Raw genomic sequence first — 26,354 nt, forward strand, 5'->3', positions numbered from 1 at the left:
GAATGGTCTTGTGGTGTGCCTATGTGCCCATCCGGCTTTCTCTCCCCATGGGACTCACTGCCCCTTGTAGCCCACTGCCGCCACTTGGGGAACTGCACCATTCCTGCCTGGGACAGGCTGCTATCATGACCCACTGCCAGTTGCCTGCCCCTGCTCAGGGATCTCCGACATGGTCTCATGCCCACTAAAGTCACCCAGGGAACCTGAAACATTTTATTTAATCCATTACAGTTGAACTTGGATTTAATTCTCTCTCTATCTCCTCCCATAGAAAGTTTCTCTTTTATTGTTTAGAGAAGAAAAGAAAATAGAAAAAGTGTGAGATGGAACATGGTCTTTCTTTAAGTGTTGTTGGTCTTAGCAAACAAAAATAAAGACTAAAAATAAAAACAAAAATTGATTTTCAGATGAATAACAAATGCCACAATAGTATAACTCTGAACTATGAATACATCCTGTCAGATATTTGACAAGATATTGTGGAGTGTTAGAAAACAACATAAGTCACTCCTCTATTTATTGTACATCTGGCATTCAAATTGAAGTCATAGCCCTATTTTATCTGACAACCCTAAGTGCTTGAGTCAAGCACTCATCATAGGACAGTGTGCAGGGAGCAGACCCATTCTATTAGGCCAAGTCTATGGCTTAAAAATTCTCTGTTCCCCATCCAGTCTGATACCAGAATCATTGCAATGAGTGAAACAGTTCATCTGTAGCCAAAACTGTCGATTAACTCTTCACAACAGAGATGGTCAAAAAAAAAGCATTCAAACCTATTTATTAGTCTGGTGCAGGAGAATTGTCTGTATTCTGTCAATCATGTATTTTAATAAAACGCTGATTGGCCAGGCAGGAAGTATAGGTGGGTCAACCAGACAGGAAGTAGAGGTGGGGCGATGAGAACAGGAATATTCTGGGAAACAGGAAGCTTGCTCCTCCATTTCTGCTCAGATCACCGAAGAAGCAACATGTGAGCTGACAACTGAAAAAGATACCAAACCATGTGGCTAACATAGATAAGGATAATGGGGTAACAAAAGTTATAAGAACTAATAAGTAGCCTGACCTAATGGACCAATCAGTTTATAATCTTATGGAGTCCTGTGTGTATTTCTCTTTGGGGCACGCCAGTTGTGGGGTACTGGGTGGGACAGATACCCCAACAAGCCGGCCCTCACACTACATTAGTCAGTTGGGACTTGGCCAAAATAGATAATGCTGATTAGGGGTTTTGTAGTTGTTGCTGCCTCTGCTGCTGCTGCTGCTGCTGCTGTTGTTTTTCACTGTTGACAATCTACATTATTTCATACTGCCATCAATTATAGGATATTTCATGGAAAACTCTCTCCTGGTAATGTGAAAAGTAGAATAATCCCTATGTAACTGGTGTAGTTGCCACAAAGTCAATTGGTAGGGTGGGCTAAATGACCATGTTTAAAGATAGGGGCCTTGCCTGGATAGTAGGTTGTCTGCTTTATGGTTTGATCAAGATGCAGAAAGCTTCCTTGAGCTTAAATAATATAATATAATGATATTATTTATGTAATAATATAATTAAATAATATAATAGTCTAAGTGACTATTATAAAATAATGAGCAAAAAATATGTTGACTCCAGTCAGGAGGGATGATAGAAATATGGGCTCATCTAAGTTTTGTTAAGATATACTTAATTGCATTGATAATGTTTGGCTCTGTCATTTTCTAGGAGCTAATTCTTTCATTCTTTTGTAAAGAAAATGTCCCTAAAGACATCAATTTTGAAGAAAAATGTTTGATCTAAATGTAGAGACAGTGTACCAAATGATGATCAGAGTTGTAAGATAACTTCAATCCTTAAAATACAGACAGCCATTTTCAATAAATTTTACAGAGGTCTTGTAAGCAGACATAGCTATGAAATAGCTGCAAAACAGTCTCCTCATAACATCACAAAGGTTTAGTGTAGGTCCTCCAAGGAGGAGTGGGCTTTAAAATCAAAATGTTCTGTTTCATACATTCAAAATCAACAATAATAATCCCCTCTGCAAGTAAATAATCACAACCTAGCTCTAATTAAATGACAGCTATGACAATGAAACTAGCAGAGACTTTAAGACACTAATGGACCTATGTGAGATCATGCACTGGTTAGTTTTCTGTCAACTTGTCAGAGATTGAGATCATCTGAAAGGAGAGAAATGAAATTTAAAGAAAATGCCACTATCAGGCTTGTGTACAGGCAAATCTTTGGGATATCTCACATCGTGGCCAGAAAGGCGTGGTTTCTGGAACTTGAGGCAATTGGTCATTTTCCATTCTCAGTCACGAAGCAGAGAGATGGATGCCAGCACTGGACTCATTGTCTCTTTTACATCAGTGTAAGACCTCTGCCCACATAATGATCCCACTTGTACTTAAGACAAATCTTCCAAGCTCAACTATTCCATCTAGAAACTCCACCACAGATGTGCCCAGATGTCTTCCAAGTAACTCTAGCTCATGTCAAGTTGACAGTGTTAATTACCACAAGCTCCCCTTTGACACCATGAGGCCCAAACATCACAGCCATAACTTTTCACTCCTGATTTTTATAGGCTTATGACCAATCTCATAAATAAAAAAAGCATTCAGTCTAAATGTAAAAGTGTCCATAAACTTTTCAGTTGTAATGCTGTTCAAACATTTAAGTATAGAGTTGTTTCTGAGACTCAGGCCACCTCTAGATGCTGAACCCCTATAAACTAAATATAGCAAGTGACATGCCTCCAAAATAAATGGCATAGACTAAATATTCATATTTCAAAATGGAGTAATGGGGATATAGAAAGGGAAGATTAAAAGGTGCCGCTGGGCTAATGCCTTAAAATAATGCATGCTTTGAAACAACATTTCTATTTTAAATTACTCTTTTGTAATTTAACTAAGATAAGGAAATAAGAGTGTAGTTCAGACTGTAAAGGAGATGGAGGAAAGGGTAGGGAAACATTATCCTCTACTTCCTGCTTGTGATCGGTAGAAGATGAGCAGTGACTAAATTAATCTTCCACCTCTGTCCAGCTTCTCTGGAGGGTAGAACTTGAATGCCAATGGATAAGATCGTGTTCTGTTTTGACTTGTTCCACTACTTAACTATTGCATTTATTAAACACTGACAACTTTTCAGTCAAATATGTGTTGACCCTTAATTAAGTTCACACAAATCTGGGATTCTGGCTTCCTGATTTCTGCAACTGAATAGAAGAAAAGATTGAGCTAAATGTACATCAAGAATGGCAAACTCGGCCCCCTCCAGCCATCCCAGCTTCCATCCAGAGGGCCATCGGAAGGGTGAGTTTGCATCAGGCCTGCAGCAGGGGCCCTGTGAGGAGGAGCTCAGACTTTCCCCGACCCCATAGACTCCCAGGTCAACCTGTGGTGCTGGTTCCACCCTGCTAAGCTCTCCCGCCTGCCATCCCAGCTTCCATCCAGGTACAAATTCCTATATTTCTCCCTTCCCACTGGTGCCATAAATTTTCCCCCGCTCATGCACACTGGGCCTGCTCTGTAGGCGCATCCCGGAAAGAGGGAGTGCCTGTGCTTCAATAGCCTGCCTGAGGAAAGGTAGGCATTCTATCAGTGAATTCCCTGCCCAACAAGGGAACCTGACCTGCTACCAGAAGTTCCAATAGAGAGCATTTGAACGAAGAGATGGGCAGACACCAAGGCAAGACCAACTCCAACAATCTGAAAAAAAAAAACATGAAAACACCAGATCCCAACGACCCTACAACAGAAATACTTGAACACTCTAACCCAGATGAAGTGGAAAAAAGTGCCATTATGAAAGCAATAGAATCCCTTAAACAGGATATGAATAACTCCCTTAAAGAATTGGACAAGAAGTATAACGAAAAGTTTGAAGAAATGAGTATAGAAATGGATGAGAAATATAACAAAAAGTTTGAAGAAATAAGTAAATCCGTGAATGAGACCCTGAGAAACCAAGAAAAAACAATCAAACAAGTAAAGGAAACAGTCCAAGAATTGAAAACTGAAATGGAGGCAATGAAGAAAACACAAAACGAGAACCGGCTGGATATGGAAAAACTAGGTAAATGAACGGAGACTACAGAATCAAGCATAACCAATAGAATTCAAAAGATAGAAGAACAAATCTCAGATTCTGAAGATACCATAGAGAAAATAAATGCTCTGGTCAAAGAAAATGGCAAATCCAACAAATTCTCTTCACAAAACATTCAGGAAATCTGGGACACAATAAAAAAACCAAATCTAAGAATAATAGGGATTGAAGAAGATGAAGAACTGCAGATCAAAGGCCCAGAAAATATATTTAACAAAATTATAGAAGAAAACTTTCCCAATCTAAAGAACGATATTCCTATGAAGGTTCAGGAAGCATACAGAACGCCGAATAGACTGGATCAAAAAAAAAAGTCCCCTCGCCATATAATAATCAAAACACAAAACATTCAGATTAAAGAAAGAATATTAAGAGCTACAAAGGAAAAAGGTCAAGAAACTTATAAAGGTAAACCTATCAGGCTTACACCGGATTTCTCTATGGAAACCATGAAAGCCAGAAGATCCTGGATAGAGGTACTGCAGAAACTAAGAGACCATGGATGCAAACCCAGACTACTATACCCAGCCAAGTTATCGTTCACTATCAACGGAGAAAACAAAATATTCCAGGATAAAAATAAATTTAAACAATTCGTAGCCACAAATCCAGCCCTACAGAAAGTAATAGAAGGAAAATCACAACCCAAGGAATCCAACATTGCCATCACTGCCTACAATAACCCAGACATCTAGCAACCCTTCCCAACCACAACTCAAAGAAGAGAAACACACAAACTCTACTACACACACACAAAAAAAAAAAATAAACGGAATCAACAACCACTGGTCATTAATATCACTAAATATTAATAGACTCAACTCACCTATAAAAAGGCACAGACTTAGAGACTGGATACGAAAACAGGATCCAACATTCTGCTGTTTATAAGAAACACACCTCAACCTCAAAGATAGACATCTACTCAGAGTAAAGGGTTGGGAAAAGGTTTTCCAAGCAAACGGACCTAAGAAACAAGCTGGTGTGGCCATTCTAATATCTAACAAAATCGACTTCAAACTAAAATCAATCAGAAGAGATGGAGATGGACATTTCATACTCATAACAGGAACAATTAATCAGGAGAAAGTCTCAATCCTGAATATCTACGCCCCTAATATAAAAGCACACACTTATGTAAAAGAAAAACTTTTAGAACTCAAGGCAGTCATCAAACCACACACACTAATAGTAGGAGACTTCAACACACCTCTCTCACCAATGGACAGATCAATCAAACAGAAACTCAACAGAGAAATAAGAGAATTGCTAGAGGTAATGAATCAAATGGACTTAACAGATATCTATAGAACATTTTACCCAAAAAGGAAAGAATATACCTTCTTCTCTGCAGCTCATGGAACCTTCTCAAAAATTGACCACATACTCGGTAACAAAGCAAACTTACACAGATACAAAAAAATATTAGTAATCACCTGTGTCTTGTCAGATCACCACGGAATAAAGTTAGAATTCAATAACAATTCGAATACCAGAAAGCCTAAAAACGCATGGAAGTTGAACAGTCAACTACTGAATCATTCTTGGGTCAAGGAAGAAATAAAGAAAGAAATTAAAGTCTTCCTTGAATTTAATGAAAATAAAGACACAACATACTCAAACCTATGGGACACAATGAAAGCAGTTCTAAGAGGAAAGTTCATAGCACTAAGTGCCCAATTAAAGAAAACGGAGAAAGCATATATTGGAGACTTAACAGCACACCTAAAAGCTCTGGAAAAAGAAGAAGAAGACTCTCCCAGGAGGAGTAGAAGATTGGAAATAATCAAATTGAGGGCTGAAATCAACAAAATAGAAACACAGAAATGTCCCGCGCTACCGTCTCGCCAGCAAGAACCACACGGAACACTAGGATCCTTCTGCAGAATAGCTTTATGTCTCTTGGGAGCAGAGCATAAGCCAACACGGCCGTGGGGACCCAGATAAGATGGAACCCATCCCTTATAAAGGAAACAGACCCTGCCCTGGACGTGTCATTCCCGGATTGGCTGACTGCTCCCAGTCCCAGGTGAAACCTCGGGAGTAGGCAGGGACGCAGCGGTAGAGAGTTACAAAGCACGTGCGCTGAGATTAAAGGCGTGTGCCGCCACACCTTGGGGTCACAGAGGTCAATCTCTACCTTTGTTCCTAGAAGCAATGGAGAATGTGGTCCGGCCCTCCACATATCCCCCTTTTTTTACTTCTTTGCAGAAAGGCAACTCCCTAGGAAGGTAAAGATAGAGGTCGCACTTCCCAAAATGAAAACATAAAAATGGGCTTACACGGAATCTGTCCCTAGGCTCATGACACCTGGAACCTATCCGGCCTGCCCTCTGCCATTTTTCTGGGAAAGGGAATATACAGCAGAAAACCCTTAAGCAGAGCGACTTATCTCTCAGAGAGGGCCATTCTCTGTGCGATGCTCTTCAGCTCGACAACCTTCAGGGCTAGCTAAGCCAAGCACTCCACCCTGTGCAATGGACCACAGTCCTAGGGGTGCAGGAGCTGGTTGGCTTAAACCCTACTGCTTTAACATAGATAACCACACATCAGTAGAGGCCCCCTGTTCCAGGGCAGCTAGCGCTTGTGCAATAACCACTTTGTCCCTACAATTTTGGGATGAGTCAGCAGACCATCCAGAGGAAAAACACTAATCCATAGCATAGGACTGTTCCAAAACATTTCCACCCCCACCCATTCTTTGAAGTAGGGGAATGAGAGACACGGCCCAGGACTGAAGTCCTACGGCCAAGCTTATAAATCATCTCTAGGACGGTAGGGAGAGGGCCCAGAGTCTTATTGGTTGTAAAAAATCGGGGAGACACAGCCATCCTATGGTTGACTGGTAACAACTTCAGGAAGGCTGAGAGTGTCCTCCATCGGTGCTCTGTCATCCATCCGCAAAATGGCAGGAAGAACAGCAGCCAGGTCCTCAGGCGAATCCGTGTGTTGTGGATCACTCTTCACTGTTTGGGTCAATCGCTCTGGCAGCCAGAATGGGCTTTTTTGATCCTGTGGGAAAACACAAACAGCTCCCCTGGATCTCAATAAGATGGGATCCGGGCCTTTCCATTCATTAGAAAGCACATCTTTCCACTTAACCAAATCTTTGGGCATGCTCTTACAGCTGTATCGGCTATCTGGCGGTAGGCGCCGTAATGGTAGTTTGTCTGGGCAGCGGCATAGTGCCCTCGCCCAGTCAGGAGGTCAAATGTCCATTGCTGTTGTTCTGGAATTAAGGCCTGAGCGTTAGCTCTGGCCTGTTCCTGGGCTGCCTCGTGCCACAGCGCTTTCCATTCCAAATATTGACCCATGCTGATGAGCGATGCTTTTGCAACTGTTTCCCAGTCCGCTGGAGTCATGGCAGACAAGGCCAATCTATCCAACTGGGCTAAGGTAAAATTAGCAGTCACTCCATACTTTCTGACTGACTCTGCTAACTCTTTGATTTGATTGTACTCCACAGGTGCATGTACTCGCCCGTTTTCCCCTTCATAAACGGGGAAAGCCAAGTGTAGCTTTCTCTTGACCTTATCAGGGATAAATGAAAAGGTCTTTGGCCCAAGGCTTTCCTCATAAGGAGGCGCCGAAGGGGCAATTGAGGGAAGGTGTAGCCTATAATGAGGCGGATGGACCGTTTGGGATAACCTCATGGCCCTGCCGTTGGCTAATTCTACTTCCTCCTCTGTATCCATTTCTCCTTCCTCTTCTCCTGCAGAAGACTTTTGGCCTTGTGGGCCAATATTCTCCCCCATTTCTACTTCCTTAGAATTCCTGGAGGGTCCTTTTTCCTTAATTTTTTCTCTCACGCGCGCGTCTAACCTCCCACTGCATTCAGTTTCTGATATTCTGTCCTGAATTTCCTCCGCCCTTGCAACAACCGCTTGGCAAGATTCATCTTTTAAGCAATTTTTGATGGAAAATAAGAGAATTGCTAAGATAAGCATCAAGGCCTGTATGAAACCTTCCCAATGCGGAGACAAGTCGAGCTCAAAACCGAAAAATCCAGGAACAGACATTACCTCTCTGATATGCAGACCCTGCAGTTCTGAATCCTTCCTGAATCCAAAGTGAATCCAAGAGATCCCCGTCGGTGCGGTGGTCAAGATTCCTCGGCGTCCCGAGGGCTTCGGCACCAGATGTCCCGCGCTACCGTCTCGCCAGCAAGAACCACACGGAACACTAGGATCCTTCTGCAGAATAGCTTTATGTCTCTTGGGAGCAGAGCATAAGCCAACACGGCCGTGGGGACCCAGATAAGATGGAACCCATCCCTTATAAAGGAAACAGACCCTGCCCTGGACGTGTCATTCCCGGATTGGCTGACTGCTCCCAGTCCCAGGTGAAACCTCGGGAGTAGGCAGGGACGCAGCGGTAGAGAGTTACAAAGCACGTGCGCTGAGATTAAAGGCGTGTGCCGCCACACCTTGGGGTCACAGAGGTCAATCTCTACCTTTGTTCCTAGAAGCAATGGAGAATGTGGTCCGGCCCTCCACACAGAAAACAATCCAAAAAATCAACGAAACAAAAAGTTGGTACTTGGAGAAAATCAACAAGATTGACAAACCCCTAGCCAAACTAATCAAACGGCAGAGAGAGAACACTCAAATTAATAAGATCAGAAATGAAAAGGGGGACATAACAACAGACACAGTGGAAATTCAGAGAATCATTAGATCTTACTACGAGAGTTTATATGCCACAAAGTTGGAAAATGTACAAGAAATGGACTGGTTTTTAGATAAGTACCATTTACCAAAGTTAAATCAAGAGCAAGTGAACAATCTAAATAGACCTGTTAGTCGCGAAGAATTAGAAGCTGTTATCAAAAACCTCCCGACCAAAAAAAGCCCAGGACCAGATGGTTTCAATGCAGAATTCTACCAGAACTTCCAGGAAGAGCTAATACCTATACTCCTTAATGTATTTCACAATATAGAAACAGAAGAATCATTGCCAAACTCTTTTAATGAAGCTACAGTTACCCTGATACCAAAACCACACAAGACACAACAAAGAAAGAGAATTACAGACCAATCTCACTCATGAACATTGACGCTAAAATACTCAATAAAATACTGGCAAACAGAATCCAAGAATACATTAGAAAAATTATCCACTATGATCAAGTGGGCTTCATCCCAGAGATGCAGGGCTGGTTCAAAATACATAAATCTATCAATGTAATCCATCATATAAATAAACTGAAAGAAAAAAACCATATGATCATTTCATTGTATGCTGAAAAAGCATTTGACAAAATTCAACATCCCTTTATGATAAAGGTGTTGGATAGATTGGGTATACGAGGATCATAGTTAAATATAATAAAAGCAATATATAGTAAGCCGACAGCTAACATCAAATTGAACGGAGAGAAACTCAAGGCCATTCCACAAAAATCAGGAACACGACAAGGTTGTCCACTCTCTCCATACCTCTTCAATATAGTGCTTGAAGTTCTAGCAATAGCAATAAGACAACATAAGGGGATCAAGGGAATTAGAATTGGAAAGGATGAAGTTAAACTCTCGTTATTTATAGACAATATGATAGTGTACATAAGCGACCCCAAAAACTCTACCAAAGAACTTCTACAATTGATAAACACCTTTAGTAATGTGGCAGGATACAAGATCAACTCCAAAAAATCGGTTGCCCTCCTATACACAAATGATAAAGAAGCAGAGAGGGAAATCAGAAAAACATCACCTTTCATGATAGCCACAAATAGCATAAAATATCTTGGGGTAACTCTAACCAAGGAAGTGAAAGACCTATTTGACAAGAACTTTAAGTCTTTGAAGAAAGAAATTGAAGAGGAAACCAGAAAATGGAAAGACCTCCCCTGCTCTTGGATTGGGAGAATAAACATAGTAAAAATGGCAATTCTACCAAAAGCAATCTATAGATTCAACACAATTCCCATCAAAATTCCATCAAACTTCTTCACAGACCTTGAGAGAAAAATAATCAAGTTTATATGGAAAAACAAAACACCCAGGATAGCCAAAACAATTTTATACAATAAAGGAATTTCTGGAGGCATTAGCATCCCTGACTTCAAACTCTATTACAGAGCTACAGTATTGAAAACAGCTTGGTATTGGCATAAGAATAGAGAAGTCGACCTATGGAATCGAATAGAAGACCCAGATATTAACCCACAAACGTATGAACACTTGATGTTTGACAAGGGAGCTAAAGGTATACAATGGAAGAAGGAAAGCATCTTTAACAAATGGTGCTGGCATAACTGGATGTCAACCTGTAGAAGAATGAAAGTAGATCCATATCTATCACCATGCACAAAACTCAGGTCCAAATGGATTAAAGACTTCAACATTAATCTCACCACTTTGAACCTGATAGAAGAGAAAGTGGGAAGTAGTCTACAAGATATAGGCACAGGAGATCAGTTCCTAAGCAGAACCCCAGGAGCGCAGACAATAAGAGAAGCAATGCATAAATGGAGCCTCCTGAAACTGAGAAGCTTCTGCAAAGCAAAGGACACTGTCAGTAAGACAAAAAGGCTACCTTCCGACTGGCAGCAGATCTTAACAAATCCCTCATCAGACAAAGGTCTGATCTCCAAAATATACAAAGAACTCAAGAAACTAGACACAAAACTCTAATTAACCCAATTAAAAAATGGGGTACTGAACTGAACAGAGAATTCACAACAGATGAACTCCGAATGGCCAAAAGGCACTTAAGGTCATGCTCAACCTCCTTAGCGAACAGGGAAATGCAAATCAAAACAACTTTGAGAATTCATCTTACACCTGTCAGAATAGCCAAACTCAAAAACACCAATGATAGCCTATGCTGGAGAGGATGTGGAATGAGGGGAACACTCATCCATTGTTGGTGGGAATGCAAACTTGTGCAGCCACTGTGGAAATCAGTGTGGCGGTTTCTCAGGAAACTGGGAGTCAACCTCCCTCAGGACCCAGCAATTCTACTCTTGGTAATATACCCAAGAGATGCCCTATCATACTACAAAAGCATTTGTTCAACTATGTTGATAGCAGCACTATTTGTAATAGCCAGAACCTGGAAACAACCTAGGTGCCCCTGAATAGAAGAATGGTTAATAAAGGTGTGGAACATATACACATCCTACTCAGCGGTAAAAAACAATGACATCTTGAATTTTGCATGCAAATGGATGGAAATAAAAAATGCTTTACTGAGTGAGGTAAGCCAGACCCTAAAAGAGGAATATGGTATGTATTCACTCATATGTGGATTCTAACCATAATTAAAGGTCTTTGAGCCTATTATTCGTGATCCTAGAGAAGCTAAATAAGAAGGTGAACCTGATGAAAATCATGTAGCTATCTGCCTGGAGATTGGAATTAGACAAGAGTCCCAGGTAACCTCGGGTGCATGGGAAGGTGGGAGGGTTGTTGGAAGGGGAGAGGGTTAGAGAGAAGGGAGTAGGGGAGGAATGGGGAAAGCTAGGTGGACTGGGATGGGGGGAGGGAGGAAGGATGGATATGAGACCAGGGAAGAATATATTTCAACTAAGGGAGTCATCTTAGGGTTTACAGGAGACTTGATTATAAATGGGATCACATGTCCAAGGAGATCCCCAGATTGTTCTCTGAACAGAAGAGGGTGCCTGAAACAGCCTAGGCCCATAACCATACTGATGAATATTTTGCTTATCACCATAGAACCTTCATCTGGCGCTGGATGGGGATAGAGACAGAGACCCACATCGGAACACTGGACTTAACTCCCTAGGTCCAAACAAGAAGCAGAAGGAAAGTGAAAGTGAGCAAAGACGGCAAGATCAGAGGGAACCTTCACCCGGCGATGGATGGTGATGCAGACGAAGACCCACATTGTAGCACCGGACTGAGCCCCCCAAGGTCCAAATGAGGAGCAGAAGGAGGAAGAAAATGAAAAAGGAAATAAGGATTGTGAGGGATGCGATCACCCACTGATACAAGGGGACGGATCTAATGAGAGTTTACCAAGGCCAGTTGGACTGGGACTGAACGAGGACGCAATCCAACCAGATTCTCTGAATGTGGCCAGATTCTCTGAATGTGGCTGGCCCGGAGTCTTTCTGAAAAGCCATTGACAATGGCACTTGGACTTGTTTCCTCTGCATATACTGGATTTTGCGGATCCAGTCGTCTGGACACTCATCTTCCTGGACCTGGAGGGAGGCAGGAGGAACTTGAACTTCCCACTGGGCAGGAAACCCTGACTGCTCTTAGGGATGGAGAGGGAGGAGGAGAAGGAGTGGGGGGAGTGGGAGGGTGGTGGGAGGAGGGGCGGAAATGGAAACTTTTATAATTTAATAAAATTACAAAAAAAAAGAATGGCAAACTCTATTAGTCATATCAAAGGTTAGTGAAGAAGTAGGAAACTCTCCAGATGATTTAAGACTAAGAGGCTTTAAATAGGGAAGTAGCTACACAGCTAAATAAAAGACAGGAGTACCCTCGCCAGACTAGCCGAAGGATGTCTTAAAACAGTATAAACTTCTAGAAACCATTTGAACATAGATTGGAGTGATGATACCATAAATCAGAAGCTGAAATATTCAAAAGAAGCTATAATCAGCAGAGATGGTCTAGTAGAAGATGTGTCTATAAAGATAAAAGCTATACAGATAGGAGCAAGTTCCTAAAAAGGCACATAGTTCAGGCCAGCAACTGTGAGTTTAAGAGATAATCTTCAGTGAAGATATAGTCCACCTACCATATAGTGGTAGAGTACTTCCCAAGTATATGTATATCATTGAGTTACACCTTTACCACTAAAACTACCAGTGCATGCATGTGCACACATACACACACACACACACACACAGAGAGAGAGAGAGAGAGAGAGAGAGAGAGAGAGAGACAGAGACAGAGAGAGAGACAGACAGACAGACAGGCAGGAAAGCAAGCAGAAATACACAAAATAATTAAAAAAATATATCCCTCTATACTTGCAACTCTCCAGGACCTTTCAATGGGTGAATATACCTGGAAACCTAAAACACATTATGGACAAAATAGTAGGAACAGACAAGTTAGGAGACAGTGGGGAAAGAAATAGATCTAAGATCAAACAAAAACAATTTAAAAAATGGCCAGAAGAGTATATAAGGAGAATTGAGAAAACAGATATCTGTTTCACCGGTTATAACCTTAACTGTACACTGAATGTCTTGTAGATTAACGTCTGAATTCTACAAAGAAAAGAAATGGGCAAGAGGGACTTGAAATCACAGTGAAAGGAGTTATTTATACTTAAAACCTCATGTTCTATTGACAATTGAACAGCTGGGAAAATGTGCACTCAACATCATCCATGTTCTCATCTTTAGAACAAGTGGATGTGATAAAGGGAAACTTGAAGATAGAAGTAAGAGGAAGGGAGGTGAATCACATGGGCTCTGAAAAGCAAGAAATCTTCCCTAACAACAGCCGTAAGGATGTTTACGTGTGAAAGATAGAGTGTTGCCTGCTTTAAATGCAGAAGAAGGAAATCACACCAAAGAATGGAATGCTCCCCATATCACCTTACTTGGACTCTATTGTATTCCTAATTTACAAAATTATAAGAAGGTTTACTTGCCTTGTTATTGGGTACCAAGTTTGTTAGAACCACAGGAGAGCACTAGTAAGAGGAAAAGCAGGCTTGCAGAGTTTCAGCTATAATGTTTAACTCAATACTTAGAGATCCCATTGTTAGTACTTGCTTTCATTCCACTATTTGGAAGAGTGATGGAAGAATATAAGCTTAAGACCATCCTGAGCTACATAGGAAACTCTCTTTCCAGAAAAATAAGAATAGATAAAAGAGAAAGAGATAACTTCCTGACACTGTTTGCATGGTCCAGAAAAGTGTGATGGCTTTGCTGCCTTGTCCTCTCTATAGAAATTAGCATCAGCATAGTGATCCCATGGGAGATGCTTTCAGTGTGTGTTGGAAGGTGAAGAAGCTCATGATGGAGCCTGCAGGCGAAGATCTTTGAACACCTAAGAAGTCACAGTGGAAAGTAACATCAGTTACAATGAACTCGATTAAGGGACTTAACCAATGCCATACAAAAGCAGACAGGATGCCTCTGTGGACTCACACTGACAAAGCCAAAAATTTTGATGACATTCTTGTATTTCCTCATTCTGACACCCAGCATAACTGAACTTGAAGAAGCTACAAAAGTCTTAGCTGGAAGTCTTAAGTAATGAATGACAACTCAACACTGTATTTTAAGCATAATCTTAAGAGATTAAGAAATACTTTAGAGAAATAAATTAGTTACTGAAAGCATTGATTAAGTAGCTATTGCTTAATTCTCTGAATTCTAAAGAGTGCAAGAATAAACCAGACTTACGTTTTAGTGTAGTCAACAGGCTTGAAGCTTATCCAAAAAGTTGTTTGCAGCTTTTGTCCTGAAAAAAACAAAATTTAGAATCTTATTTAATCCTTGAAAATAATCTTACAAGATGTGGCATTTGATATAAATATTTCTCATACTTTTTTAAGTAATTATGTAACTTGGCATCAATACAGTGTATCTTACTTGTTTTGAGTTATTTTGCAATCCTGTGAAAATATGTTTCTAAGGCAGTATTTTGGAATCTCTACACCACTCTGACCCCTACCCCCATTTCTTCCCTAATATTACAGGGTGAAATGCATGGAGGCAGAAGTACACGGAAGATGAATTGAAAACGGTTGACATTTGGGATGCCAAATACCACTAGCAATGATCTAAGCATAAAAGCAGTCGTTTCCCAATCTCTTTTCCTCAAACGAAAATTTTAATAATGTTATAAATCCAAGTCAGCACCTCAAATGATTTTGTGCTCTTTGGATCAGTTTTCTCTCTAGGATACGGGTTTGAAAACAGCTCTCTCTTTAGCAACAGAATATCAAAGCCAAGCTGTACATTGTTCATTAAACACATGAACCCCAGACTCGACAGCTATCCATTTCTCTTCCTTTCTCACCTACTAATAGTCATCTAGAATAATCCATATTGTCCACATCCTTGAACAGCTCTGAACCAAGATAACTCTCAATGTTTGCATATGAACATAGGCTCTTATATTTTTAATTCACCCTTGGTGTTCAATACTTCTGCTCTCAAGGAGATGATCACTTTCTAGATCATCATAATAATGACATTGCAAATATCAGATTTGGGGATGAAATGTTCTATTAATCTACATTAGGCATATTTTTAATTTTTCATATACAAATGAAATAGAAATAAATGAGCCAAAATATATACATTACAAGTGAAATAATCTTTCAGCTGAAGTATTGTGCACTTGAAATTTTGGTACCAATAATTTGTCCATCAAAAGTAGCCCTCCAGAAGTGGTGGCACATGTTGTCAATCCCAGCACTTGGGAGGCAGAGGTAAGTGGATCTCTGTGAGTTCCAAGACAGCCAAGGTTACACAGAGAAACCATGTCTATAAATAAATAAATAAATAAATAAATAAATCTTTAAAAATAATTAGCTCTATGATGAAGCACCTGTTGCTGGCCTGCAGAGTGAAGAGTAGAGTTGGGATTCCCCTAACTCACATAAAGTCAGCTGTGGAAGTACAAGTCTGTAACTCCAACACACCTGCAGCAAGATGTCTAGTGGTGACAACAATCTCCAGACACTTGTGACTCAGTTTTTCTGACATATGCAATGTAGAACAAGAGAACCTGTCTCAAGCAAGGTGGAAGGTGAAAACCAACACCAGAGGTTGTCCTCTGTTCTCTAGTTGGATCATTCACATTTCCCAGTAAATCTTCAAGCTATTTCCAAGAGCAAAATGGTCTTTCTTATTCCACAATATATGCATTTCTTCAATATGTAACAATCATAGCATTTCAGGGACTGTTATATGAGCATATCTACCCATAAGTTATCTGCAGGGTATACCCCCTTTAGCCATTTCCTGTTGTGGTTATGACACTTGTAATATTTCCACTATTTTTGGCTTTGATCAGATAGTTTCCTGGAGTGTTGAGGAAGATAATCTTTATCAGATGAAGAAGGGCATTTTATTCTATCTTTTGAAGTACTCAAAAACTTCAAAATTCTACTAAGTCAAGCAACTGAAACTTATCCTCTCCCTTTAATCCCTGGTGCCTCTCTTCACCTGCAGTGGTGACTGTGGGGACAGATGGGAATGATGCTCAAAGCACAGAACAATAAGGTCTGCTGAAAAGAGTTCTCTGTATCCTCAGCTGATCTTAGCTGAGATGCATACTTTTCTGTGTTAAGCCACTGATCGTGTTGGGAAATTTGTTACTGCATCATCCTAAATAGTAAGATTTTTGATTTTTTTTTCAGTAAATTTTATTAAATTACAAAAGTTCCCATCTCCGCTCCCCCTCCCAACACCCTCCCACTCCTCCCACCCCCCCTCCTCCTCCCGCTCCGTCCCCCAGGGCAGTCAGGGTTTCCTGCCCCTTGGGAAGCCCCAGTTCCCTCCCCCTCCCTCCAGGTCCTGGAAGGTGAGCGTCCAAACAGACTGGATCCCCAAAATCCAGCATATGCAGAGGAAACAGGTCCCAGTATCATAGTCAATGGCCCTTCAGAAAGACTTCGGGCCAGCCACAGTCAGAGAATCCGGCCAAATTCCGAGAATCTGGTTAGATCACCTCCTCGTTCAGTCCCAGTCCAACTGGCCCCGGTAAACTCTCATTAGATCCGTTCCCCTGTATCAGTAGGTGACAGCATCCCTCGCAGTACTGATTTACTTTTTCATGTTCTTCCTCCTTCCGCTCCTCATCTGGACCTCGGGGGGCTCAGTCCGATGCTCCAATGTGGGTCTCCGACTGCATCGCCGTCCTTCGCCAGACGAAGGATCTATGGTGATAAGCAAAATACACATCAGTATGGTTATGGGCCACGGCCGATTCAGGCACCCCCTCCTCTGTCCAGAGAACAATCTGGGGGAATCTCTCCTTGGACCTGGGATCCCATATATAATCAAGTCTCCTGTAAACCCTAAAATGACTCCCTTAGTTGAAATATATTCTTCCCTGATCCCATATTCATCCTTCCTCCCTCCCCCCCCCATCCCAGGCCACCGAGCTTTCCCGTTCCTCCCCTACTCCCTTCTCTCCAACCCTCTCCCCCTCCACCAACCCTCCCACCCCTCCATGCACCCTAGGTTACCTGGGACTCTTGTCTATTTCCTACCTCCTGGTGGATAGCTAAATAATCTTCATCAGGTTCATCTTCTTATTTAGCTTCTCTAGGATCACGAATAATAGGCTCAAAGACCTTTAATTATGGTTAGAATCCACTTATGAGTGAATACATACCGTGTTCCTCTTTTTGGGTCTGGCTTACCTCACTCAGTAAAGCGTTTTCTATTTCCATCCATTTGCATGCAAAATTCAAGATATCATTGTTTTTTACCGCTGAGTAAAACTCTAATGTGTATATGTTCCACACCATTTTTAACCATTCTTCTATTGAGGGGCACCTAGGCTGTTTCCAGGTTCTGGCTATTACAAATAGTGCTGCTATGAACATAGTAGAACAAATGCTTTTGTAATATGTTAGGGAATCTTTAGGGTATATTCCCAAGAGTGGAATTGCTGGATCCTGAGGGAGGTTGACTCCCAGTTTCCTGAGAAACCGCCACACTGATTTCCACAGTGGCTGCACGAGTTTGCATTCCCACCAACAATGGATGAGTGTTCCCCTCACCCCACATCCTCTCCAGCATAGGCTATCGTTGGTGTTTTTGACTTTAGCTATTCTGACAGGTGTAAGATGGTATCTCAAAGTGGTTTTGATTTGCATTTCCCTGATCGCTAAGGAGGTTGAGCATGACCTTAAGTGTCTTCTGGCCATTCGAAGTTCATCTGTTGTGAATTCTCTGTTCAGTTCAGTACCCCATTTTTTAATTGGGTTAATTAGAATTTTAGTGCCTAGTTTCTTGAGTTCTTTGTATATTTTGGAGATCAGACCTTTGTCTGATGAGGGGTTGGTGAAGATCTTCTCCCAGTCAGAAGGCAGCCTTTTTGTCCTACTGACAGTGTCCTTTGCTTTACAGAAGCTTCTCAGTTTCAGTAGATCCCATTTATTCATTGTTTCTCTTATTGTCTGTGCTGCTGGGGTCCTACTTAGGAAGAGGCCTCCTGTGCCTATATCTTGTAGACTACTTCCCACTTTCTCTTCTATCAGGTTCAAAGTGGACGGATTAATGTTGATGTCTTTAATCCATTTGGACTTGATTTTTGTGCATGGTGATAGATATGGATCTACTTTCATTTTTTTACAGGTTGACATCCAGTTATGCCAGCACCATTTGTTAAAGATGCTTTCCTTCTTCCATTGTATACCTTTAGCTCCCTTGTCGAAAATTAGGTGTTCATAAGTTTGTGGGTTAATATCTGGGTCTTCTATTCGATTCCATAGGTCGACTTCTCTGTTCTTATGCCAATACCAAGCTGTTTTCAATACTGTAGCTCTATAATAGAGTTTGAAGTCAGGGATGGTAATGCCTCCAGAAGTACTTTTATTGTATAAGATTGTTTTGGCTATCCTGGGTTTTTTGTTTTGCCATATAAACTTGATTATTTTTCTCTCAAGGTCTGTGAAGAAGTTTGATGGGATTTTAATGGGGATTGCATTGAATCTGTAGATTGCTTTTGGTAGAATTGCCATTTTTACTATGTTGATTCTCCCAATCCAAGAGCAGGGGAGGTCTTTCCATTTTCTGGTATCCTCCTCAATTTCTTTCTTCAAAGACTTAAAGTTCTTGTCAAATAGGTCTTTCACTTCTTTGGTTAGAGTAACCCCAAGATATTTTATGCTATTTGTGGCTATCATGAAAGGTGATGCTTCTCTGATTTCCCTCTCTGCTTCTTTATCCTTTGTGTATAGGAGGGCCACTGATTTTTTGGAGTTGATCTTGTATCCTGCCACGTTACTAAAGGTGTTTATCAGCTGTAGGAGTTCTTTGGTAGAGTTTTTGGGGTCACTTATGTAAACTATCATATCGTCAGCAAATAACGACAGTTTAACTTCATCCTTTCCAATACGAATCCCCTTGATCTCCTTATGTTGTCTTATTGCTATTGCTAGAACTTCAAGCACTATATTGAAGAGGTATGGAGAGAGTGGACAGCCTTGTCGCGTTCCTGATTTTAGAGGAAAGGCTTTGAGTTTCTCTCCATTCAGATTGATGTTAGCTGTCGGCTTGCTGTATATTGCTTTTATTATATTTAGGTATGATCCTTGTATCCCCAGTCTCTCCAACACCTTTATCATAAATGGGTGTTGAATTTTGTCAAATGCTTTTTCAGCATCTAGTGAGATGATCATGTGGTTTTTTTCTTTCAGTTTATTTATATGATGAATTACATTGATAGATTTGCGTATGTTGAACCAGCCCTGCATCTCTGGAATGAAGCCTACTTGATCATAATGGATAATATTTCTAATGTGCTCTTGGATTCGGTTTACCAGTATTTTATTGAGAATTTTTGCGTCGATGTTCATGAGTGAGATTGATCTGTAATTCTCTTTCTTGGTTGTGTCTTTGTGTGGTTTTGGTATCAGGGTAACTGTAGCTTCATAAAAGGAGTTAGGCAATGACTCTTCTGTTTCTATATTGTGGAATACGTTAAGGAGTATAGGTATTAGCTCTTCCTGGAAGTTCTGGTAGAATTCTGCATTGAAACCATCTGGTCCTGGGCTTTTTTTGGTAGGGAGATTTTTGATAACAGCTTCTAATTCTTCGCGACTAACAGGTCTATTTAGATTGTTCACCTGTTCTTGGTTAAACTTTGGTATATGGTACTTATCTAAAAAAATGTCCATTTCTTTTACATTTTCCAACTTTGTGGCATATAAACTTTCATAGTAAGATCTAATGATTCTCTGAATTTCCTCTGTGTCTGTGGTTATATCCCCCTTTTCATATCTGATCCTATTAATTTGCATGTTCTCTCTCTGCCGTTTGATTAATTTGGATAGGGGTTTGTCAATCTTGTTGATTTTCTCCAAGAACCAGCTTTTTGATTCATTTATTCTTTGGATTGTTTTCTGTGTTTCTATTTTGTTGATTTCAGCCCTCAGTTTGATTATTTCCAGTCTTCTAGACCTCCTGGGTGAATCAGCTTCTTTTTTTCTAGATCTTTCAAGTGTGCTGTTAAGTCTCCAATGTGTGCTTTCTCTGTTTTCTTTAATTGGGCACTTAGTGCTATGAACTTTCCTCTTAGCACTGCTTTCATAGTGTCCCATAGGTTTGAGTATGTTGTGTCTTTGTTTTCATTAAATTCAAGGAAGAGTTTAATTTCTTTCTTTATTTCTTCCTTGACCCAGGGGTGATTTAGTAGTTGACTGTTCAGTTTCCATGAGTTTGTTGGCTTCCTGGGGGGAGCATTGTTGTTGAATTCTAATTTTAGTCCATGGTGATCTGAGAAGACACAGGTAGTTACTAGTATTTTTTTGTATCTGTGGAAGTTTGCTTTGTTACTAAGTATGTGGTCAATTTTCGAGAAGGTTCCATGAGCTGCAGAGAAAATGGTGTATTCTTTCCTATTTGGGTGGAGTGTTCTATAGATGTCTGTTAAGTCCATTTGATTCAATACCTCCAATAGATCTCTCAATTCTCTGTTTGGTTTCTGTCTGATTGACCTGTCCATTGGTCAGAGAGGAGTGTTGAAGTCTCCTACTATTAGTGTGTATGGTTTGATGACCGCCTTGAGTTCTAGAAGAGTTTCTTTTACATATGTGGGTGCCTTTATATTAGGAGCATAGATATTCAGGATTGAGACTTCCTCCTGATGAATTGTTCCAGTTACGAGTATGAAATGTCCATCTCCATTTCTTCTGATTGATTTTAGTTTGAAGTCGATTTTGTTAGATATTAGAATGGCCACGCCCGCTTGTTTCTTAGGTCCATTTGCTTGGAAAACCTTTTCCCAACCCTTTACTCTGAGTAGGTGTCTGTCTTTGTGGTTGAGGTGTGTTTCTTGTAAACAGCAGAATGTTGGATCCTGTTTTCCTATCCAATCTCTAAGTCTGTGCCTCTTTATAGGTGAATTGAGTCCATTGATATTAAGTGATATTAATGACCAGTGGTTGTTGACTCCGGTCATTTTTTTTTTTTTAGGTAGTAGAGTGTATGTGTTTTTCTTCTTTGATTTGTGCTTGTGAATGGTCGCTAGATGTTCGAGTTATTGTAGGCCGTGTTGGGAATGTTGGATTCCTTCGGTAGTGATTTTCCTTCTAATATTCTCTGTAAGGCTGGATTAGTAGCTACATATTGTTTAAATTTGTTTTTATCCTGGAATATTTTGTTTTCTCCATTGAGAGTGAACAATAGCTTGGCTGGGTATAGTAGCCTGGGTTTGCATCCATGGTCTCTTAGTTTCTGCAGTACCTCTATCCAGGATCTTCTGGCTTTCATGGTTTCCATAGAGAAATCCGGTGTAAGCCTGATAGGTTTACCTTTATAAGTTACTTGACCTTTTTCCTTTGCAGCTCTTAAAATTTTTTCTTTAATATGTATGTTTTGTGTTTTGATTATTATATGGCGAGGGGATGTTTTTTTCTGATCCAGCCTATTCGGTGTTCTGTATGCTTCTTGAACCTTCATAGGAATATCGTTCTTTAGGTTGGGAAAGTTTTCTTCTATAATTTTGTTGAATATATTTTCTGGGCCTTTGATCTGCAGTTCTTCTCCTTCTTCAATCCCTATTATTCTTAGATTTGGTTTTTTTATTGTGTCCCAGATTTCCTGAATGTTTTGTGAAGAGAATTTGTTGGATTTGCCGTTTTCTTTGACCAGAGCATTTATTTTCTCTATGGTATCTTCAGATTCCGAGATTCGTTCTTCTATCTCTTGTATTCTATTGGTTATGCTTGATTCTGTAGTCTCCGTTCGTTTACCTAGGTTTTCCATATCCAGCCGGTTCTCGTTTGTGTTTTCTTCATTGCCTCCATTTCAGTTTTCAATTCTTGCACTGTTTCCTTTACTTGTTTGATTGTTTTTTCTTGGTTTCTCAGGGTCTCATCCACGGATTTACTTAGTTCTTCAAACTTTTTGTTATATTTCTCATCAATTTCTATACTCATTTCTTCAAACTTTTTGTTATATTTCTCATCCAATTCTTTAAGGGAGTTATTCATATCCTGTTTAAGGGACTCTATTGCTTTCATAATGGCACTTTTTTCCACTTCTTCTGGGTTAAGTTGTTCAAGCCCTTCTGTTGTAGGGTCCTTGGGATCTAGTGTTTTCATGTTGTTTTTCAGTTTGTTGGATGAGGTCTTGCCTTGGCGTCTGCCCATCTCTTACTTCAAATGTTCTCTATTGGAACTTCTGTTACCGGGTCAGGTTCCCTTCTTGGGCAGGGACTTCACTGACAGAATGCCCACCTTTCCTCAGGCAGGCTATTGAAGCACAGGCACTCCCTCTTTCCTGTATGCGCTTACAATGCAGGCTCAGCTTGCAAGGCAGCTGAGCTGGGGAAAATATTATGGCCCCAGGGGGAAGGGAGAAATATAGGAATTCGTACCTGGATGGGAGCCGGGATGGCAGGCGGGAGGGGGTAGCCAGCACTGCAGGGCGACCTGGGCGACTGTGAGTTCGGGGAACGCCAAAGCTCTTCCTCACCAGGACCCTGTCAAGGCCCGAAGCAAACTCACCCCTCCGATGGCCCTCTGCTAGAAGTCAGGGCCCCTGCTGCTCAGGAATGTGGCTGAGCTGGCACCTGGACCACCTGTCCTCAGGGGCCTTTAGGACCCAGGAACGTCCTGGAGCCGAGCTGCGCCTACAGCCAAGGCCCAGTTTGCAAGGCAGCTGAGCTGGGGAAATTTTATGGCCCCAGGGGGAAGGGAGAAATATAGGAATTCGTACCTGGATGGGAGCTAGGATGGCAGGCGGGAGGGGGTAGCCAGCACTGCAGGGCGACCTGGGCGTCTATGGGGTCGGGGAACACCCAAGCTCCTCCTCACCCGGACCCTGCCACGGCCCGAAGGAAACTCACCCCACCGATGGTCCTCTGCTAGAAGTCAGGGCCCCTGCTGGATGGGAGCCGGGATGGCAGGCGGGAGGGGGTAGCCAGCACTGCAGGGCGACCTGGGCGTCTATGGGGTCGGGGAACGCCCAAGCTCCTCCTCGCCGGGACCCTGCCACGGCCCGAAGCAAGCTCACCCCACAGAAGGCCCTCTGCTAGAAGTCAGGGCCCCTGCTGCTCAGGAATGTGGCTGAGCTGGCACCTGGACCACCTGTCCTCAGGGAGGCCTTTAGGACCCAGGAACGTCCTGGAGCCGAGCTGCGCCTACAGCCAAGGCCAGTTTGCAAGGCAGCTGAGCTGGGGAAATTTTATGGCCCCAGGGGGAAGGGAGAAATATAGAAATTCGTACCTGGATGGGAGCTAGGATGGCAGGCGGGAGGGGGTAGCCAGCACTGCAGGGCGACCTGGGCATCTATGGGGTCGGGGAACACCCAAGCTCCTCCTCACCGGGACCCTGCCACGGCCCGAAGGAAACTCACCCCACCGATGGTCCTCTGCTAGAAGTCAGGGCCCCCCACCGATGGTCCTCTGCTAGAAGTCAGGGCCCCTGCTAAGATTTTTGATTTTTGAATGCTTGGGAATTCTCGAAAGGATGCATTTTCAGATTTAATGGTGTCAGTGTAGAACTTTAGTATTTGTTGTCTTTCTAAAGATGGCGATTTATTTTTCCTTTGTTTTCAATTTAACTATATATTCTGCCTTTCTCTGAATGTAAGATGTAACACCTTTTTTTTTTTTTAGGAAATATCCATTTCTTTAAATTCATGCTTCAATTGGTGTTGATACTCTTCTAGTTTTGAACCTCTGTGTTTATGTCACAATTTGTATACCTAATGCTCTTTATTCAAGTCTTTATTTCCCTCATGTTTGGATCCCTTCATCTTTGTTAGTATCCCCTTTCCCCTATAGGTTTACTTAGCTCATTTTTCAAATTGAGTACATGGCTCACGAGATTATGAGTGTAACTAAATTAGGTCTTTACATGGGAGTCTAACTAGTTTGCAAAAAGTTTGAAACAATGTGCTGCAGGATCTCACTCACTCCATTTAGATAAACATACGATTAAAATAATCCTCGGAGAAACTTCAGGAGTTTATTTGAAAATGAAATGAATGCATTTATTTTGAATATAGTTTTCTATTTTGTTTCCTGTGCTTAGAAAATCTGGTTTGCACAAATTCTCCCTTTTATCACATATCATTTTGGATCATAATAACATGCTTAATATTTATTAATATTTCATGGATTCCTATGAACAGCATGTACCTTCTGTTTATTGCCACAAAAAAGTTATACATGCATTCTTATGTTTAATGTAGCAATTATGTCATTCAAATCCTATTACCTTGCTTATTTCTTCCTTGATCTTCAAATTTCTAAGTGCAGGGAACTAAAGTCTCCCCGTAACGTTTGTTAATTTATTTTATTTCACTAGCTAGGCTTTGCTTAATATCCATTAGTGCTAATGGTGATGAAAGGATAAAAGCCAATTAAAATTAAAATCTTTCAGTCATTAACTTCTCGATATAAAAGACTCTTTTATATGTATAACATGAAAATTAAAGTCTATTTTGCACATATTGATAACAGTTCTCTTTCCATTAACAGGTGCTGGTTCTATTTTGGTTTCAAACCATTATTTTGAGTATTGCTTTATCATTTTATTTCAGAGTAGCACACTAAAAAGTCCCCCTTTATTTTCTTGTAACATTTATATCATTGACAATGACAGCTTAGCATACTCATTCTCAACAGCAAAACATGTGTTTACTGAACTTAGAAGGCAATGTAATCCTATATTTTTAAACTGTGCCATTTTTAAGTAAATCCTCAAGATACTTAGTGTGAACCTTCTTCATTTTATTCTAATTACCTTTATTTCTCTGAGAAATGTTTCATATTGAAAACTATTTCTTTCTTCTATAATACTTACTTCTTTCATTTCTTTCTCATGTTTCAAAATAATTACTCTAACCTACCTTCTTATTCCACAAAATAAACAGGAATGGTGGACACTGTAAAGTCTTACTTCTGTATATGACTATAGTTTGTTTGGGTACCTGGACTTGTATTTTTAAAGTCTTAATACCTTTCCTGTTTTTCCAGTGCTATCCAAACTCTATTGATAACACAAATGCAAGAATCACACTCATTCTTGACAACATATTGCAACAGAAAAGAGGTTTTCTGTTTGTTTGGCTCTCTCTCTCTCTCTCTCTCTCTCTCTCTCTCTCTCTCTTTCCCTCTCTCTCTCTCATATGTGTATGTTCTCTATCTCTGTCTCTCTGTTTCTCTCTCTCTCCATCTCTCTGTTTCTCTCTCTCTCTCTCTCTCTCTCTCTCTCTCTCTCTCTCTCTCTCTCTCTCTCTCTCTCTCTCTAAAATAGTAAATCTTTTTTTTCCAGAGGCAGAGTTTCCCTTTTGTCTCATGAATGAGAACTGCGAACTGAATTATATTTTCTTGCACAAATCATTCCATCTAACAGGAGTAAAAACCTTATAATTATCCTTTCCCAAAGAAGATATTTACTCTCCCTAAAGAAATATAAAGGCTGCTAATCACCACATAAAGACAGAGGAGGAGGAAAAGAAATAAAATGGTGTGTGTGTAGTGGGGGTGGGGGGGTAACCTGCAACCTGAGCAATGGACTGTTGGCAGACATCCAACAGAATGTAATGAGTAAGTCAAGTTTCTGTTACTCTCTCTGGAGCCCGTTAGAGTTAGGTTGGTTTCCTTAGTGTTTACTTGGCTTTCTCCCTTTTTTTATTATGTAATAATTCCACACATTTATATAATTTTTCATCATTTTTGCCCCCCCATTCCCTCATCCCACTCTCCCACTGCCACACTTTGCCTCAACCGATCCCCCCTCTTCTTTCTGTGTGGAGTCACCACGTTTAAATCAGAACTATTTGCCTGAGCCTGGGTGGTAAGTCATTCATGAGAGCAAGGACAATTTATATGAAGCTAAATGACTGATGAAAGTGACCTCCTCCCCAACAAGCATAAATTGTAAATAGTCACTCCGGGCTGGGTGGGGCCTTGTAAGTCTCTCTTTCATTCTAAAAGGACATTGGTGGATCTGATTCTGTGCAGTTACCAGGCAGAAAAGCATGGCTGCAGGGAATTTATGAGTATCATGGCCACGGCATATCCAGAAGACACTTTTCTGTTGCACATCTTCTCTCCTCTGACCTACCCATCTCTCTGTCCCCTTTTGTCTGAAATTCATT

The 26,354-nt window shown here is 41.0% G+C and overlaps 1 long non-coding RNA gene across 3 annotated transcripts in view; it reads right to left on the minus strand.

Annotated features, from left to right (window-relative positions):
• Positions 1 to 26,354, minus strand: part of LOC125413130 (uncharacterized) — a 210,086-nt gene that overhangs the window by 92,890 nt on the left and 90,842 nt on the right. For 2 of the 3 annotated variants that reach the window (XR_015000598.2, XR_015000599.2), the window contains exon 3: positions 14,460 to 14,517. This is a non-coding gene — a long non-coding RNA (uncharacterized LOC125413130). Of the gene's footprint in view, positions 1 to 764; positions 986 to 14,459; positions 14,518 to 26,354 lie in introns of those variants that run through there. The other variant, XR_007235846.3, reaches the window with a different exon arrangement.

Source organism: Myodes glareolus, chromosome 2 (assembly GCF_982192425.1).
Source record: "Myodes glareolus chromosome 2, mMyoGla1.1, whole genome shotgun sequence".
Lineage (NCBI taxonomy): Eukaryota > Metazoa > Chordata > Mammalia > Rodentia > Cricetidae > Myodes > Myodes glareolus.